We start from the raw sequence: 17,361 nt of genomic DNA on the forward strand, positions 1-17,361 counted from the left end.
GTGAACAAGACGAGTTCCGAGAAGAAGAATACGATTTCGACGAAGACGACGCAGACGATATCGGATAAGACAGGTTCAAGTGTAACAGAAGACGATAAACAACAATGTGTTAGGGTTTAAACTAGAGAACAAAGAAAGCTATGGTGTTTGAATTAAGACGTCGATTGATTAAATCCTCTCTTTTGATCACCGTTTTGATGACATGGATTACATATTTAGTGATATGGAATAGATAATTAAAAATATTCTCAACTAAAAAAAAGTTAAGCAAGAGTCTTTAGTATAATTTATTTACTAGGGATTAAAAACATTCTAATAATTAAAAACTTTTCTACGATACTCTAGTAATATATACAACTTTTCTGTACTAATCTAGTAATTTTCTCATGTAGGAATCGTTTGAATGAATATTTGTGGACATCAGATTTTTTTGTTCCAGTTCTGTTCTCGGTCCTCGTTCATCGTATCGCGGTTTAAACTTGGGCTTTGTAAATCAAATGGGCCCATATTCAACAGGCACAATATGACCCGGAACGAAAGAATCTGATTATGTCCGGGTCAAGCACATCGGAGACGCCAAGAGAAAAAAAAAAAAAGGAAAGGAATCGCGACTATTATTCGAGGAGAATGGAGGTTCCAGGTTCATCGAAGAAGATGATCGCAGCGCAGGAAGAGATGGTCGCAGCTAAAGTACCTCTCGGTTATAGAGACCAGTGCGCTCATCTCCTGATTCCGCTCAACAAATGTCGCCAGGCCGAGTTCTTCCTCCCATGGAAATGCGAGTACGAGCTCGTCATGGAGTGAATGCTCGCGATGCAGAAGATCCGCGAGGAAGGAGCCAAAGCTAAACAGAATAAACTACAAGTGTCCCTCTAATCCCTAAGATCGCTAACGCTTAGCCTCTCGATTCGATCTTCAAGATTCATCGGTTAGTCTAGTACCGTTTGAATTAGGGTTTTGATTTAGCGTAGACCGGCTGAGTGATTGGATTGGATTGGATCGCAATTGCAGTTTCATGTCGCTAAACGAACATGACATTCATTAATTGTTATAAGTTAAACAGTACACAACTTAATTTTATTCATTCATTAATCTTCAACAATCAAAAGCTTCATATATTAGTCTCAAAGTTAACAAGGCAGCCCAATTTTCATTTATTCGTCAATCTTGATCACTCAAAAAGCTTCATATGCTAAGTCTTAAAGTGAACATGACGCAGCTCAATTTTCATTCATTCATTCGTCAATCTTGATCACTCAAAAGCTTCATATGTTAGTCTTAAAGTAAACACAGCCCAATTGTTTCTAGATTATATAGTCTATTTTGATTTTTGTTCTCTGACTTGTAAGCGTACAAGTCCTTATACTTGATCAATGTGTGAACTTGTTTGGTGTATGTCTACAGTCACTTTGTTTTACTTATAAAACCTTAAGAGGCATTATGAAGTTACAGCCACGCACCACAGAGTTATATATATATTTTCATATAGTATATATGTCACAACAGCTACAGAAAGATTCTCCTGATATATCTTTTTCTCCTTCTCACTTGCCATTGAGTACTACTCTTACATATTGTGTGGTTCTTTCTTTCCTTTTTCATGTGTTTCTCTGCTCTAAAGACAGACCCCTATATATTTGGTCTAAGATTCTCTAACATTTCAATGATTTTGTTTCACCTGATTCTTTTTATCCATTCTTCTGAGTTCTTATTCTTACTCTGAAATTTATTTGGACAGGGATTCTCTGGAACTGTGAAGAAGGTAGGGGCTCTGGTTTTCAATATATTCTTCTTGTAACTGATGAAACATTTGGTTCTACATTTTCAGATGTGTATGTTCTAAGGCTCTCTCCCATTGAAAATAAGATGTAAACACATCTCTGGTTTGGTTTACTTTCTTTAATACTTTGAGAGAGAAAAACAAAAGAACCTATGAGATGAGAACATTTCTACCTCTTTTTTAAAGGTCCACATATCACTTGAATTATTTATATTATCAAATCATTTACATGAATGGACCCATCTAACGAAATTATTGAAATACAGTATTTTGACGGTATGTCTTAAATTAGCAACGATTAAAGACAATAATTCTGATATATAGGCCGGGTTCAAAAACAAAACGCCAACAATTCATTAAATTGAGGGTGAAGATGCTGGCAATTGTCGCTATTTCGAAAAAGGGCTGCATGTGGTGTCTTTGTTATTTTCGGCGTTTCAGAATCAATAAGTTTGAGTTGTAGTAACAAAAAAGTGGCAAAAACTATAGAAAGAGATGAAGGAGAGGTGACGGCTATCTTTGAGTCTCCGATCACTATCACTGCGGTTTTGGGGCGAACAAGGCTATACTCTCAATTATTCCCACCTTCGTATTATAAGTTTGACTCTTGCTTAGCTGTTTTTTCCAATGTTTCTTATATTTATTTAATTTATTTTAACAATTTCACCGTTTTACTTTTTCGATTTTGATAATGAATGGGTTATGGAGTATATGTAGACGTTTTGACAGCTTAAAATAGTTTTCGCAACCGACTGTTTTGATTTAGAGTATCCTCATCGATAATGACATGTTGGCTAACATTTTCAACACACATCAACGAATTTGAGAGAAAAAACGTATTATTCACGTCCTTAGTTAATCATCTATGTTCCATGTGCAAAAAATATAAAAACATAGAAAAACGTATTTTCCTCCGATATGGCTACATAAACTGTTCTATTGTTCTTTTTTATTTACTGTTACATGGTACGTGTTGTAAAAAATCAATAGATTCCACATTTCACAGAGTTAAATTATTTAGTTAAAATATTATATTTTCTATATTTTGAGCCAAACCCCTATATCACATAACATTCTACAATTTGACCCACATGTATGCATACGATATGTACCACCACATACACACGTTACGGGAGCATAAAGAAAAAAAATTTAACATCGAATGAGAATGAAAGAGGTTATGCTAAGAAAACAATATCAAACCTTGTCAAAAAAAAAAAAAAACAATATCAAACCTAATTCCAATTCTTAACGATGAAAAGTCAGGAGTTGTTTGGTCCTACTTCCAATAATTATGCACTCACTACTCTTAAACCTTAAACCTTTTCACATAACCAGGCATGTCTATATCTATCCATGTATGATTTTGTATATTATATTATTCATTATTTGCCTTTCTAATTTGTATATTAGTTGTGGCCCATCCTTTCTGATCAATTCACACTTTTAAACAACTCTTTCACTTTTGTTCTTCTGTTATTATAAGTGTGAAAGCTTAATTCTTCTCCGTTCTCTCTAGGTGTTTTATGGATTACACCTTTCACACTACTATTTGGTATAGAATTTGCCTTGTTTTTGCAAGTGCTATGATTGAATTCAATCAATGGGTGATGAGAAAATTGACCCAATAGAAAAATAATAATATTTACAGTTGTCAAATGACCTAAATCTATATTTTGGTGAGATTTTCACATCCCCAAATAACCCAAAAACTAAATAAACTAAATAAATAAATAAATAAAAAAGAAAGAAAGAATATGATTGTCATCGTTTTGCAATCCAAAATCTAATTGGGTTACATTATCTTTTATACTAGGGGTTTGCGCGCCGAATTTTGTACAATAATGTATATTTTAATGATTTCAAGACTATTTATGTGTGTTTTTAGAAAAAAAATATTAGCAAATATGAAGAAATTTAAAATTTATTTTACTTTATCCATCAGTTTTTGAACTTATTTTTACAATTAGCAAAAGTTAAATATATGTATAAAAACATCACACAACCAATATTTGTTTATGAATATTATGCTCTTAAAAATGAGTTTTTTGTTACAGGTATCTCCAGTTGTGGAAAATGCATTTGGAATTTGTTGATTACTTTTGCTTATTTCTTGGGTGACCTTTGCTGAAGATGTGAAAACACCGCAAGACTTGCCAAAAAAAAAGGTGTAAGTGAACCTAAGTGTGATTACTACCTTGTTCTTTGCAACCATAGCTGTGGCTGCACATTTCATATCTGATGAGATTGAGGTGCTTCATAAGAAAACGGGTGTAAGGTAGATTTGGCCTTTCACTTTAATGGATTTACTTCCATTATTTTCAAGCAAGTAAGACATATCTCAAGAACTTAAATGATACCTTTAAAATTTACTTTACATTTTTATTTTATAACACCTATTTTAACATTGCATTCACCTTTGTACAAATTTAATTGTATTACTACATAACCAAGACGTTTTGTTGTTCTAAATTTGGTTTTCTTCATTTTGGATTTAAAATACAAAATAGAAAAAATGACATTTTAATTATAATTTACACATTTCTAATAAATTCACATTTCTGTTCTAGTTTTGTCGTTGAAGGCATATATGAGAAAATAAAACTTTTAATTAGTTTTGCGTTCTCTTATATTAACAAACGGAACACGATTTTTGGATGTATTACTTCAGTGAACAGAAACTGATTTTGCTTTATAGAGCAATGGTGTATTATGTTTGACTCAAACCCAGTATGAATCAGTCTAAAACCAATTTTGCGTTGTCTGAACCGAACCAAGTAAAATTTCATTGAAGAACATCCTTGATGGGACAAAAAGTTAAACCAGCCCTGTAAGCATACAATAACCTCTTGTTTCTATGATTCAACCCTTTTTCAGATGCTTCAGGACCCTATCTGCACAACCATTGATATCACTCAAATTACCTTAAGGAGTAAATTATTTTCTTAAATAAGAGGTTCAGTTGTAGTACTTAGGGATCGAATCCACAGAAAGCTAGGGAACCTAATGAATCTATTTTAAGCTAGGTTGTTTAATGTTTTAAATGTAAAGTTGCAGGTTTGTGAGCAAGTGAACGATCGATTGATTGATTGGGGTTTTGGTACTTAAATGGAAATAGCTAGACTTAGGGTTTTTATTCAGCAAATCAGAATTATAATCCTACAGATGCCTAATAAGTTGTATGCGTGATATTATAGAGCTCAACACTTAATAATAAACCATTAGGCTTTTGCTTTGTCTATTGACCAGTGTCGATCGGTTATTCTATATGAATATCGATCGATACACTTGTTGAAACGTCGACCAATTATTCGATTGGAATATCGATCGACGCTCTTGGTCAAGCGTTAATGCGCGGATTGAATATGCCCACTAAGCTTCCTAGATGAGCTCTCGCCTACTCTAGCAATCTTAGCTTAGTTAGTATGGATTCAGGGTGAGATGCAAGCTATCGCTTATGTCTACAACTTATAGGGAAAATTCTAGGTAGCTAATCTAGAAACAGGAATTAATAACAATCCTAAAGATGAATATCACAACTTAGCAATCTATAGTTGGGGCTAATCCCTCATAACCTATTTAAACCCTAAATCTAACAAGAGAACTCCTCAGACATGGCCAAGCAATTCATAACAGCAATAAGGTAATAGATAAATAGATAGATATCAATGGAGTTCCAATTACAAATCTCTTTGGATCTTCTCTCCAATATACTAAAAATCCTAGAAAACCTTTGTTGTAAAATCAGTAAAACAAGAAATCACACTTTGCCTGTAACATGTTGGCAAAGCTTATATAATTAGGTTAAAACTCGTCAGGGGTAATCTTGTAAATAGGTGAAGACTTGAGCTTTAAGTCGGTTGAGACCAAACAGGCTTTCTGCGCGCTTCGCTGTCGATCGATGTCACGATGTGAACATCGATCGATTATTCCTCTTCAGTGTCGACCGATGGTCGTGCTCGATGGCATCTCGGGTGCTTACTCCAAATATCTCCAAAATGCTCCAAAATAATCACTTTCCTCCAAATCACTTCTGATCCTATAAATATGCTAAATAGACTCTATAATATAATAAATAGTAGTTAAAACACTTATAAATCATGGGTAAAAGTGGGTCAAATCCATGGTCTATCACCCGTCTCTATTAATAAGAAGAACAATTAGAAGCAAATCAAAACTGAGAACAGTAATATCTATAGATTAATAAAGAACAAATATTTTGAGGAAAAAAATAGTATAACTAAGAGATATCTACAATGGGAAGGCCACCAACTACTAATGCTACATAGAGAGCAAAAGATCCGGTAGAGTATAAAGTGACATATCTAGGAGGAACCTGAAACCAAAAGGAGGGAACCAATCTCTTCTGGTGTCAATGGTCTACATCCTCTGTTCCTTAGTTCTCCATCTGGGGACCGTGAGTCTTAGGCTCTTCCTTGACAAATCACCTGAGACAAAGTGAACAACGGGAAATTTCATGTTTGTCCAAAACCTGCTCTAGATCATTAAGCAGAGACAATGATGTTAGTAACTCTATAAGTCTAGAGAAAGAAGTCATTCAACATGATGGCAGCAATGAGAGAATGTAAGAGATGAGTCACCTAAAAACTGTTACTAGTAAATCAAACTGATTTTTCAATGGTTGAATATGATGGCTGTTGCACGATTAGATGTCGGACTTCATGTTAGCGGTCATCCTTTTGTGATGAAGAGTTTTAGTTAGGTCCAAATCTGCAATTGTTCTAGTGACGAAGCTATTAGCGACAATCTATTGAACAACTCAAATAAACATGATTTCTCACATCAGACAACAAAAATAAGATCATGAGCAAATGATAAAAGCATTAAAAATATTATGAGCTGATAGATAAATAGATACATACTTGGATTAGATAAATTAAGATCTCAGACTTAAGTTGTGCAGTACATGGTGTATTTCTTGGTATTTGTGTTGAGCTTCCTCTTTCTTCTTCGTTGTGTGTCCAACCATTGTATCAGCAGCCGCTGCTGATTTATTTTCCTATCTCCGTTAAATACTCAAATTTCTCTAAACTTTGTTACATGAAATGTCTCTAGCTTCAAGAGCTTTGTGTAAGTGTAGTCTTTTTCTCTTGCACCCTTTTTTTGAACATTATCTTGCATCCTATTTAGCTCTCTTTTAGTGAGTCCCACAAATATTCGATAAGATTATAGAAAAAGATATTGTTGCAGCCATTTTATACTAATGCTACAAACTATAAACAAACACTTGATTGACTCTTGGTTTATCAATTTCTTGTTGCAAGGTTTCAGGTTCTTCTCGTAGTCAACCTTGCGCTTTTTAGCCTCAACAACATGAGGTTATTTGTCCAGAATTATTGTGAAATTCAAGTATTATATTTAGTTTAAGAACATTTAAACTGAGATGAAGTACGTACAACATTTTCAAGAATTTCCACTTGTATCCAGAAGCTTTTCCAATTTGTTTATCCATACAAATTTAAAGTTAGTATGCCTTTGAATATGAACCTAAGGTACAAAATAACTTTGAAGGTGAGAAAGAAACACTCACAGCCGCAACATATTTGTTCATGGGAATCTTTTTCTTGAAAGTCTCCGGTAAATCTTCACTTCAGATCATAAAAACTTGTGATGGAAACCTTGAATCAATCTTGACTGCAATTTTAGACGTGGTGGCTTTTAGGCTCATTAAAGTAGGCAAACATAGAATCAATCAAAGGAAAAATGTATAAATCAAGTTTATGAGTACCTTCTCGTCAAGTAGAACCATGTCGACTCCAATTAGGTCGCCTCCTTTAATATTTTGAGCCTCCCAGAAACGAATCAGCGGTGTAACCACAACATCCTTACATCGTCCACCCATCAATCGGAAAGGAGGATTCGAGAATTAGCCATAACTGGAAGCTAAGTTTGAATTTGTTTTGTGAGATTGGAAAATGCAGAAACTGTAAGTTTTCTTTGCAGCAAGAAGCCGATATATACATCGTCGACTCTTTACCGAGAAGGTGGAGCATCTCAACTGAAGAGTACTTAGTGGGTGAGATTGTTTCTATCATACATGGAAACGGAAACGGGTACGTGGAAGCGTAAGCGCAGAAGCGAGGTTTTAAAAAAAATTAGGAAACGGGTACGAGTTGGAAGCGTATATCCATATATCCATATATACATACATATATATATACATATATATATCAAAATATAAAAGAATAGGACTAAAAATTATATGATTTAAATTTAAAATAAAGCATTTATTCATTTATAATAATTTTAAAATGATTTCATATTAAAACTGTGAAAAATACACATAAATTAAGTTTAAAATAAATTATTATATCAATTATTTTAATACTTCATAAATAATTGACCCAATATATTTGAATATAGCTATATCTTCCATAGAAATCTCAGTTCATCAAGATAATTTATAGTATTAATTTTAATGTTTGTATATTTTTATTCCCTCTATTTCATGACTATTAAAATTTGGATTATATATCAATTAAAAACTATGATTTTATATTTTCATTGATTTATGACATTGTGTTAAAAAAAAAACGGAAGTGTGATTCCAAAACAGAATCGTAAGCTTCCAACATGTTTTTAAAGAGTATATTTTAGAAGAGTTTTGGAAGCGAGATTCCGTAAGCTTCCACAAGGTTTTGATTATGGTTTCGAAGCGGGAAGCGGACATTCGTTGAAGCTTCCGTGCAACCTAGGATTGTTTGTATGTCATTTATAATGATTTATGCCGTCAAAGCGAGAAGGAGTGAGAAAGAAGAAGAGCCGTCGACCGTTATACGCAACATTATCATCTCTTAGGTTTGTGAATGTGGCTGTCTGGCGAGCTTGCATATTGAGCTAATGAGTCAAATAAAATTAGAAAGTCTGGATAAATAAAATAGATTTGTCAGCCCACTAAACAAATAGATGACTTTAGGTGCTTTAATTATAATGTGACATGTGTCTTCAAAAGCCCGAAAGAGGGAGAGAAGTCTACTTTATAGGTATATATATGTACAAACCCCTGTTCGAAAATGCGGACTAGGTTGCCGCCTGTCCAGCGAGTACACGCTTGGCGGTCAACTACCTTGGCGGATTGACCCTAATCAATAATAAAATCATATTTATCAAAAAAAAAGTTTTTTGTGTAGTTTTGTGTTAAAATCATGTGTATTTTAGTTGGATCTATGAACATTTGACTTATAAAGTGATGAAATTGTATGTTAATGAGTGTTAAAAAAAGTTGGAAAAATGGAGGCGTCGTGTTGCAGGTATTAGGTTAATAAAGAAGATGATTGCGAAAATACGTTTTTTCCTTTCTTTAAATGGAAACATGAAAAGAATAGGCAAAAAAGTTTATAAACTGAGTACACGCAACATTTAATAATGCAATCATCACTTGAGCCAATGTAACTTATTGTACATAGTTTACATATATAATATTTATAGATATATATACATGTAAAAGCTTAGAAACTAGACTTTGATTAATCACTGAGTAGTTCCTGATTTTTTATTAAATCTCTAGACTCATGTCGACCGTCCGACTAACACATAGCGTAGTTCCGAACATGGGTATAAACTATAAAGTCTAATGAAAAATTAAGAAAAAAAACAAAGAAAGAGAATTATTGAATGGGTGTGATTGTGGTAAAAGCCATGAATCATGGATCTCTACAGTCAATTACTCATTCAATTTCTCTTGGAGCTATTTGTCTACCGCCAGACTCATTTAATGTATAGTTTTATTTTATTTTTCTCCGTTTGGTTCTTTCTTACTGTAGTTATTTATTTATCACGGAACAATTACAACTTTTCCACTAGAAGATTGGATTCCGTTCACAGGTTATTGTTATAAAATACTTTTCAAGAAATTGCAAATGTGATAGCCGATATGAAAGACGAAGTTAATAGGTTATATCACAATGCCATGAATTTGTTTTAGTGTTTATGTTAACGTTTAAAACGAATATTTTTAAAACAAATTGATAAATAGTAGATGATTTGACATGCATTACGTTATATTACAACTTGAAAAAAAACACTTCGGTGGTTTAGTTCAACAAGTTTATGCAATATGGTGAACCATACGATAGTTAACTCAAATCTCAGTTTAGGAGATCTGGAAATGTTATTCAGAAATCTCATGTGCGAAAATTTTTATATGAATACTAGGTTACTACAAATTGAACAAAAGATACCAACAAAGAGCTGATCTATTGATTAAATCTCTTGGACTTCTTACTAGAGATTTAAAGAGTTATGAATTTAATTCTGTTGGGAGGAATCTATTCTCCTAAAAAAACTTGTTTAAAATAATCTAGGTATCGTCTTAGAAGATACACAAACTTTTGGACGAGACATGAAAAAAAACAAAAAAGGTGGTGTGTTTTGGCTGAAAAATTATATTGTTAGTCAAAATTTCGATCAATAACAAAAATCTTACAATTTTCACATTAAATAAGTTTCATAAACCATTTTGAATGTCTCTATTTGATAATTTCGATCAATGATCATAATCTGATAGTGTTTTCACTGTTATAAAAATTGGCTGAGGCGGCGTCTAGGTGTTCATTTAATCGGTAAATCGGATCTAAATAAAAAAAATTTAGAACATTTTTTAAAAAATCAGCTTAAACGTTTTAAAAATCGGTTTAAACACCCTTCTAATCAATAATTTCATGTAGACTACCTAACTAGCGTCTAGTAATTTTTTGAACATTACCTTTTTGTAATAGTCTTCTCGTCAACTTACAGATAATATACGTAACTCGTGCGTCTTTGAAAAGCTGGTGATTGAATATTCATATTTTGTTGACAAAAAGAAAAGAATATTCATATTTTAATTACCGTCTAATCAAACAATAACCTTTTTCAACAATACATTGTTTACATTCTCTTTTGGTATATATGCAGCATTCCACGTGTTTTTAACAATATAGAGAATGTGCATGAATGAGAAGAAAAGGCAGATCATAGTAATTTACAATAAAGGTCAATGACCTCACTTTGTGTGTAGATCTATATAGTTGTTCATGTCTGATTATGTTTTTCTTCCTTGTGCAAGCCATAAAGGTCTTATCTGTGGGTTGAATAAAGATGGCGACTTTGTTAAATTAATTTTAATTCTCTTAAATGAATATTTATTTGGATTTTGTTATTCTTGATACCACGTCAAAACAACGTGTTACTTCTCTCATAAAACAATTGTAATTTTTAATGCTACGTGAAATGATATACTGTATGCAAAACAGTGTTTTGGTGTTTAAAATACGAGTAATCAATTGTAAACAATTTATAACAGTATTATGCTTTTGAAAATAATTTATTACTTTTAAAAATATGTCCGAAATAATATATGGTTGATCGATAAGCCCTATAAAAGAGATTACATTCAATAAAAGTTTCATCAAATTTTGAATTCATTAAATGTTTTTTTTTTATATTTTTCCATATGATTTTCACCTTAGTCTGTACTTTGAAAATTAACCTCCATCATTAAAGTGTTATATTGGTCCATATTAAATTTCTATGTTATTCTTTATTGTTTATCATTCTGCTAATCTATTTTTTTTCTCACATTCATTATAATAAATTGGTATCAAGTATTCCATCAATAAAGTACTCTATTGATCCTTGTCAAGATGATTGCGTTGGTAAATCAACAGGGTCCTTGGGCATTGTTGCCAAGAAAGAAGGTTGAACATATTACATATGAGATGGAGGTTAGTGAAAAAATGACCTATTCAACAATTTTTGTTGAGTCTGGCAGATGAAATCAACATCAAAATTTATGGTGTTGATACTGTAACTAGTTTGTGGTCAAAGTTAGAGATTCTATGCATGACTAAGTCTCTATCTAAGAAGTCATTTCTGAAAAACGTCTTTTCGCTATGAGAATGCAAGAAGGTACACAACTTCAGGATCACATTAACAATTAAGTTCCATAATGTTGGATATGCATAATATTGATGTCAAGGTGGAGAATGAGGATGCATCACTGATTTTTTCGGTATCACTGCCAAACTCATATGAGAACTTTGTTCAGTCACTCATAGGAAGTAGGGATACGATGAGTTTGGAGGAAGTCGGGTCGGCACTTCAGAGCAGGGAATTGCGTCACAAAGCATCATGTTCTGGTACAGATGACCAAGCTTTGGGTTGTTTGTTAGTGGTAGAAAGAAATTTGGGAAAGACAAGAGGTTGAAAGACAAAAAGTCATTTATAAAGGTATCTAGGCAAAATGACATTTTTAATTACTGCAAAGAATGAGGGCATTAGAAGTCTGATTGTCCTAAGAAGAAGAAGCAATCTGGTTGCACTGCGGTAGTAGTGAATGAAGCTAAATCGGATGAATATATTGCTTTAGTTTTTCATGGAAAAACACACCCTAAAGATGTATGGATTCTGGACACATGAGTGTGTTATCATATGTGTCAAAGGGGGAATGATTGTTAGAGTATGAGGAATTGTTTGATGGCAAGATTAAGATGACGAGTGATTTTGCTTGCAATATTGTTGGAATTGTATCTATAAAGCTCAGGACACATGATGATAGAGTTTGCACATTAATTGAAGTTAGACATGTTCCATTGATGTCCACGAAACATCTCAGTTAGTCCCAGGTGGAGAATATGGGGAATGGATTTTGAATGTCTACATGGATTCAAAAGTAGTTATGAGAGGTTTAATTCATGGTACTATGTATTTTCTGGAACGTTCTATAGTTTCAGGTTCAACAAAGTTGCATCTCCATAGATTCACAATGAGGATATGACAAAACAGTGGCATACCAGGCTTGTCATATGGATGAGCGTGGGATGCAGATTTTGTCAAAGTGAGATCTTATTTGTGGTTATAAGACCAAGAGTCTTGAATTATGTGAGTACTGTGTGTTTGAGAAGTTACACAAAAAAAAGTTTCCTAAGGCTGTTCATAAGATAAAAGACACATTGGATTACATTCATTAAGATTGTTGGGATCCCTCCAAGGTGGAGTTACTGAAGGGTCACAGGTATTTAGTGTACATGATTGATGAATATTCGAGGAAGACTTGAATCACATTCATGAAGCACAAAAGTGAAGCTTTCAATAACTTTAAAAGAGTGGAAAATACTTGTGGAGAATCAAACAGAGAAAAAGATAAAGAGGCTTCATACTGATAATGGTCGGGAATTCTGCTCACCATAGTTCATTTTGTTTTGTACGGATGCAAGGATTGCTAGACATCATACACACATGTATACACCAAAGCAGAATGTTGCATGAGAGAGAATGAGCCAGACATTGCTAGAGAAATCGAGGTACATGATGTCTAATGTTGGTTAAGAGAAGAGGTTTCGGGCCGAAGCAGTGAAAACGACTTGTAATTTGATCAATTAGGGACCGTACACATGCATCGATGTATAATACCTTATGCTGATTATTCCATTTTGAGAGTTTTTGGTTGCATAGTTTATCATCATGTTGATGAAAGAAAGCTAGAACCAAAAGCAAAATAAAAAGTGGTTATGAGATATGGAGATGGAGCCAAGGGATACATTTTCTGGTTTCCATCATAGAAACAAGTTGTAATGAGTAGGAACTTTGTGTTTGAAGAGTGTTTTATTCTCAAAATTTTAGTTGAGTCCATTTTAGAAACAAAGAGTGAAGATTTTCACAAGTAGTTGAAGCTGCAGGAAATTCAGTCGGATTACCCAGGATCGACTGATCCCTGTTAGGGATCGATTGATCTATGCTAGATGACACAAGATCGGGTGTTCGCAATGATCAGATTGATTGATCAATGTCCGTTCACACATGATCGACCGATCTACATAATTAGATCGACCGATCTACATAATTAGATCGATCGATCTATGTCCGACAAGTAGTATGTGTCTTCTAATTCTAGAAATCAATGTGCTGGGTCGGAAAAATGCAGTATTGCTAAGGCTAAACCAAAGAAAGTCGATGTCAGACCACCACAAAGATATCATTTTGAGGATATGGTGGGTTATGCACTAATGTTGTCGAGGAAGTGATACTTACAAGCCATCCACTTAGAGAGAATTTATATCAAATTATGCGTCTGAGAAAAGGTTTGCTGCAATGGGAGATGAGATGATTTCATGATAAGAATCATACATGGGATCTGGTTAGCCTACCATCTAGAAGAAAGGTTGTTTGGAAGTGGATTTACAAAATTAAAAATGAACAATCACCAAAAGAGAGACTTAAGTATAAAACTCGAGTTTTGCTAAAGGTTTAAGTCAAAGAGAATGGGTGTACTACAATGAGATATTCTCACTTGTAGTTAGACACACTTCTATCAGAGTGTTATTAAAAATATTAACACGTGAGTATTTAGAATTTGAGAAACTTGATGTGAAGACTGTTTTTCTTCATGTAGTTTGTGGAGGAGAGTTACATGATTCAGCCTAATGGTTTTCTTGTTCCTAGTAAGGAATATCATGTGTGCAAGTTGAAGAAGTCATTGTGGACTTAAGTGGTTTCCTAGACAATGGTACAAGAGGTTTGACAACTATATGGTCAAGCTGAGTTACAAAAGGAGTTCATATGACTATTGTGTTTACATGAGCAAGGTGGGGGATGATTCATATATATACATGATGCTTTGTGTGGATGACATTATGATAGTTGGAAAAAAGATGTGTGATGTTCAGAAGTTGAAAGAACTATTTAGTTTTGAGTTCGAAATGAATGATTTGGATGTAGCAAAAAAGATTTTAGGGATGGAAATCTTTAGGGATATGATGAAAATGTTGTTCTTGTCACAAAAGGCATATATTTGAAAAGTTCTGACAAAATTTAGGATGCATAATGTTATGCCTATTGATACTTTGTGTGCTGTGAACTTTCATCCTACCATGTATGGTGATATATCTGAAAAGAAAAAGGAGTATATGTCGCGAGTTCATTATTCTAGCATTGTAGAGAGTCTTATGTATGTTATGGTCTGTAAAATGCTAGATCTTGCACATGCAGTCTGTATTGTGAGCATGTTTATGGTTAAGCCATGAAATGAGCACTGGATAGTTTGAAAGAATTTCTAGTACTTTAAGGGTACATATGGTCTTGTCTATAATGGCGAGAATCCGGACTTGGTTACAAACTATTTTGATTATGATTATACACGAAATGTAGACTGGTTATATATTCATCTAAGTTGGTTTTATTGTGAGTTGGAAACCGATTCTTCAATCATCTATGACTTTTTCTACTCCATCAATAAAATACTATTTTTCTATGGACATAGTTCTAGTGCTGCCACATTAAATTTATATGTCATTCTTAATTTATTTTTGTCATCAACATAAACAGATTCTATACTCATGAAAATTCTGCAAACCAAACCGGTAACTCTGCATCTATGTGAACGAAAAAAAACGACTGTTTCCTGACACTGTGTACAAGACTATCCTCCGTGCGTACAAGACTATCCTCCGATATGTCATTTTTAATTAAAATGTTAATATGTTTCTTTTCACGCTAGTTATTATAACAGAAAGTATATTATACAAACCCAAAATCCTAATTTTCTCACCGATGAACAAAAATTGCAAATAAAAATATTGGATTCGTGGTTGGAAATTGTGGACTATCACGTAGGTATATGATGCTTGTGATTCGTCATCGATATACATGTGCAAAGTAACAATGAAAATAAGAAGAAAACAATATGGAAAGGACCCAGAGCATGGGGTACGTTTTATAGTTTGAGAAAAAAATTAAATTATAAAGTGTTACTCCAGATAAGTACTATTAGTATATACATATACAAAATTAAATTCCAATAACTATTACTATTACTTAATAGGGAAGAGAAAAAGAATAGAAACAGAAGAAAAAAATGAATGGGAAAATGAGAGAAAAGTAGAAAACAAAAGAGAATTAGGGGAATGAAGTCAAAACGGTGGTCCAAAAGACAATAGGAAGGACCATTGTAAATTTTCTTATCAGAAAGTTAAACAAGATTCCATAAGAAAACAAAAAAAAAGGAAACTAAGAACAATAATCATGCAATGGTCAAAGCTTAGCAGTTGGGCTTTTTAAATTTGGTCTAAACAAACCTGCATGGTAAAAAAAAGAGCGAGTAGGGTCTGAGGGTAGACGAAACTTATTATTCAATTGAGCAAATCCCAAATCTATAAAAGGTAAATATCCTGAGTTATAAGTTTTTCATTTTAATGAGAAAATGTGTTCTTTTTTCCAGCTAACAAAGGTACGGTTATTTGATTATTCGTGGAAAGAGATTACTATTAATATCTAAGAATGTACAATGTTTCTTCACGCAAGTTGTATATATAGCCATGTGTAAATTTCTGGTACGTCGACATGCAATGATTCTCTTTAAACTATTACAGAAATTACTGAATAGGGTCAAGAGTCTAGTCTTATGTAACCAAAGTCATAGTGATTTTCGTATGATTACCATTTTTGTAGGTTATGTATATCCTTATAGCTAGGTCAAAAACACATGTCACCTCACTCTTTGAATAAACCCCCAAGTTTATAAAGTAACAACATTCCAGCTGGTCATTTATATCTTTATTCTTTCTATTTTGTTAGTATTCATTGTCTGATACCACTCAAATTACCGTAATGAATGAATTACTCTCTAGGTTCAGTTACAGTACTTAGGAATCGAATCCACAAAAAGCTAGGGAACGTATTAAATCTAGTCAAGTTATTAATTATAGATGTTTGTTGTTTTATGGTTTAAAAGTAAATATCACTCCTAATTGAGCAAGTCTATTGCTCGAATAACAAGATAATTGGGAGTGTAATTTTATTGGAAGATATTAGATGCATGGTTTCTATTCAGGTGTTAGAGATTATAATCCTACATATGCCTAACAGTTGCATGCATGATATGTTAGAGCTCAACTCCTAAATCACAGTGATCAGCGATGGCAATGTTTCACTCATTAACTAACTAGATCTTGGATCTCAACTGTCGTCTTTTGATCACAAGAAAGTCTCGATCGATGATCCTATATGGATATCGATCGATACACCTTTCGCAATATCGATCGATTGTCAGAAGACAATATCGATCAATAGCTTCTAGCTAAAGCGGTTAGCATCTCTCTAGCAGTCCTAGCATGACAGATTAGATTTAGGACATGATTGTCAAGGATGCTTGACTCATGCTAATTCCTAGGTTCATGTTCTAGTTAGCAAGGCTAAAACAAGAATTAATGAACAATTAATCAATGAATATCACAACTTAGCAAATCTATTGTTGGGGCTAATCCCTCTAACCTATTTAAACCCTGAATCTAACAAGTGAACTACTCAGACATAGCTAAGCAATTCATGACACAAAATATAGATAAAGACTGCATAGAATAGAATAGATGAATCAATGGAGTTCCAATCACAAATCTCTCTATGATTTTCTCTCCTCAAACTCTCTCTCTCTCTCTCACTCGCTGAAAGTAAGAATACAATGGTCGCTCCAAAAAAGCTCTCTGCCTCCTAACACTTAGGCAAGTATATAACTATTAGGTTAAAAACTCATCAGGGGTAATCTTGTAATTTGGTGAAGCCTTGGGTTTAAAGTCGGCTGGAACCAA

At 33.4% G+C, this 17,361-nt stretch overlaps 1 pseudogene; it reads left to right on the plus strand.

Annotated features, from left to right (window-relative positions):
• The first annotated feature begins 523 nt into the window (after window positions 1-523).
• LOC106325412 lies at window positions 524-2,014 on the plus strand (annotated as a pseudogene).
• The last annotated feature ends 15,347 nt before the right edge of the window (window positions 2,015-17,361 follow it).

This window comes from Brassica oleracea, chromosome C2 (genome assembly GCF_000695525.1).
Source record: "Brassica oleracea var. oleracea cultivar TO1000 chromosome C2, BOL, whole genome shotgun sequence".
Taxonomy (NCBI): Eukaryota; Viridiplantae; Streptophyta; class Magnoliopsida; order Brassicales; family Brassicaceae; genus Brassica; species Brassica oleracea.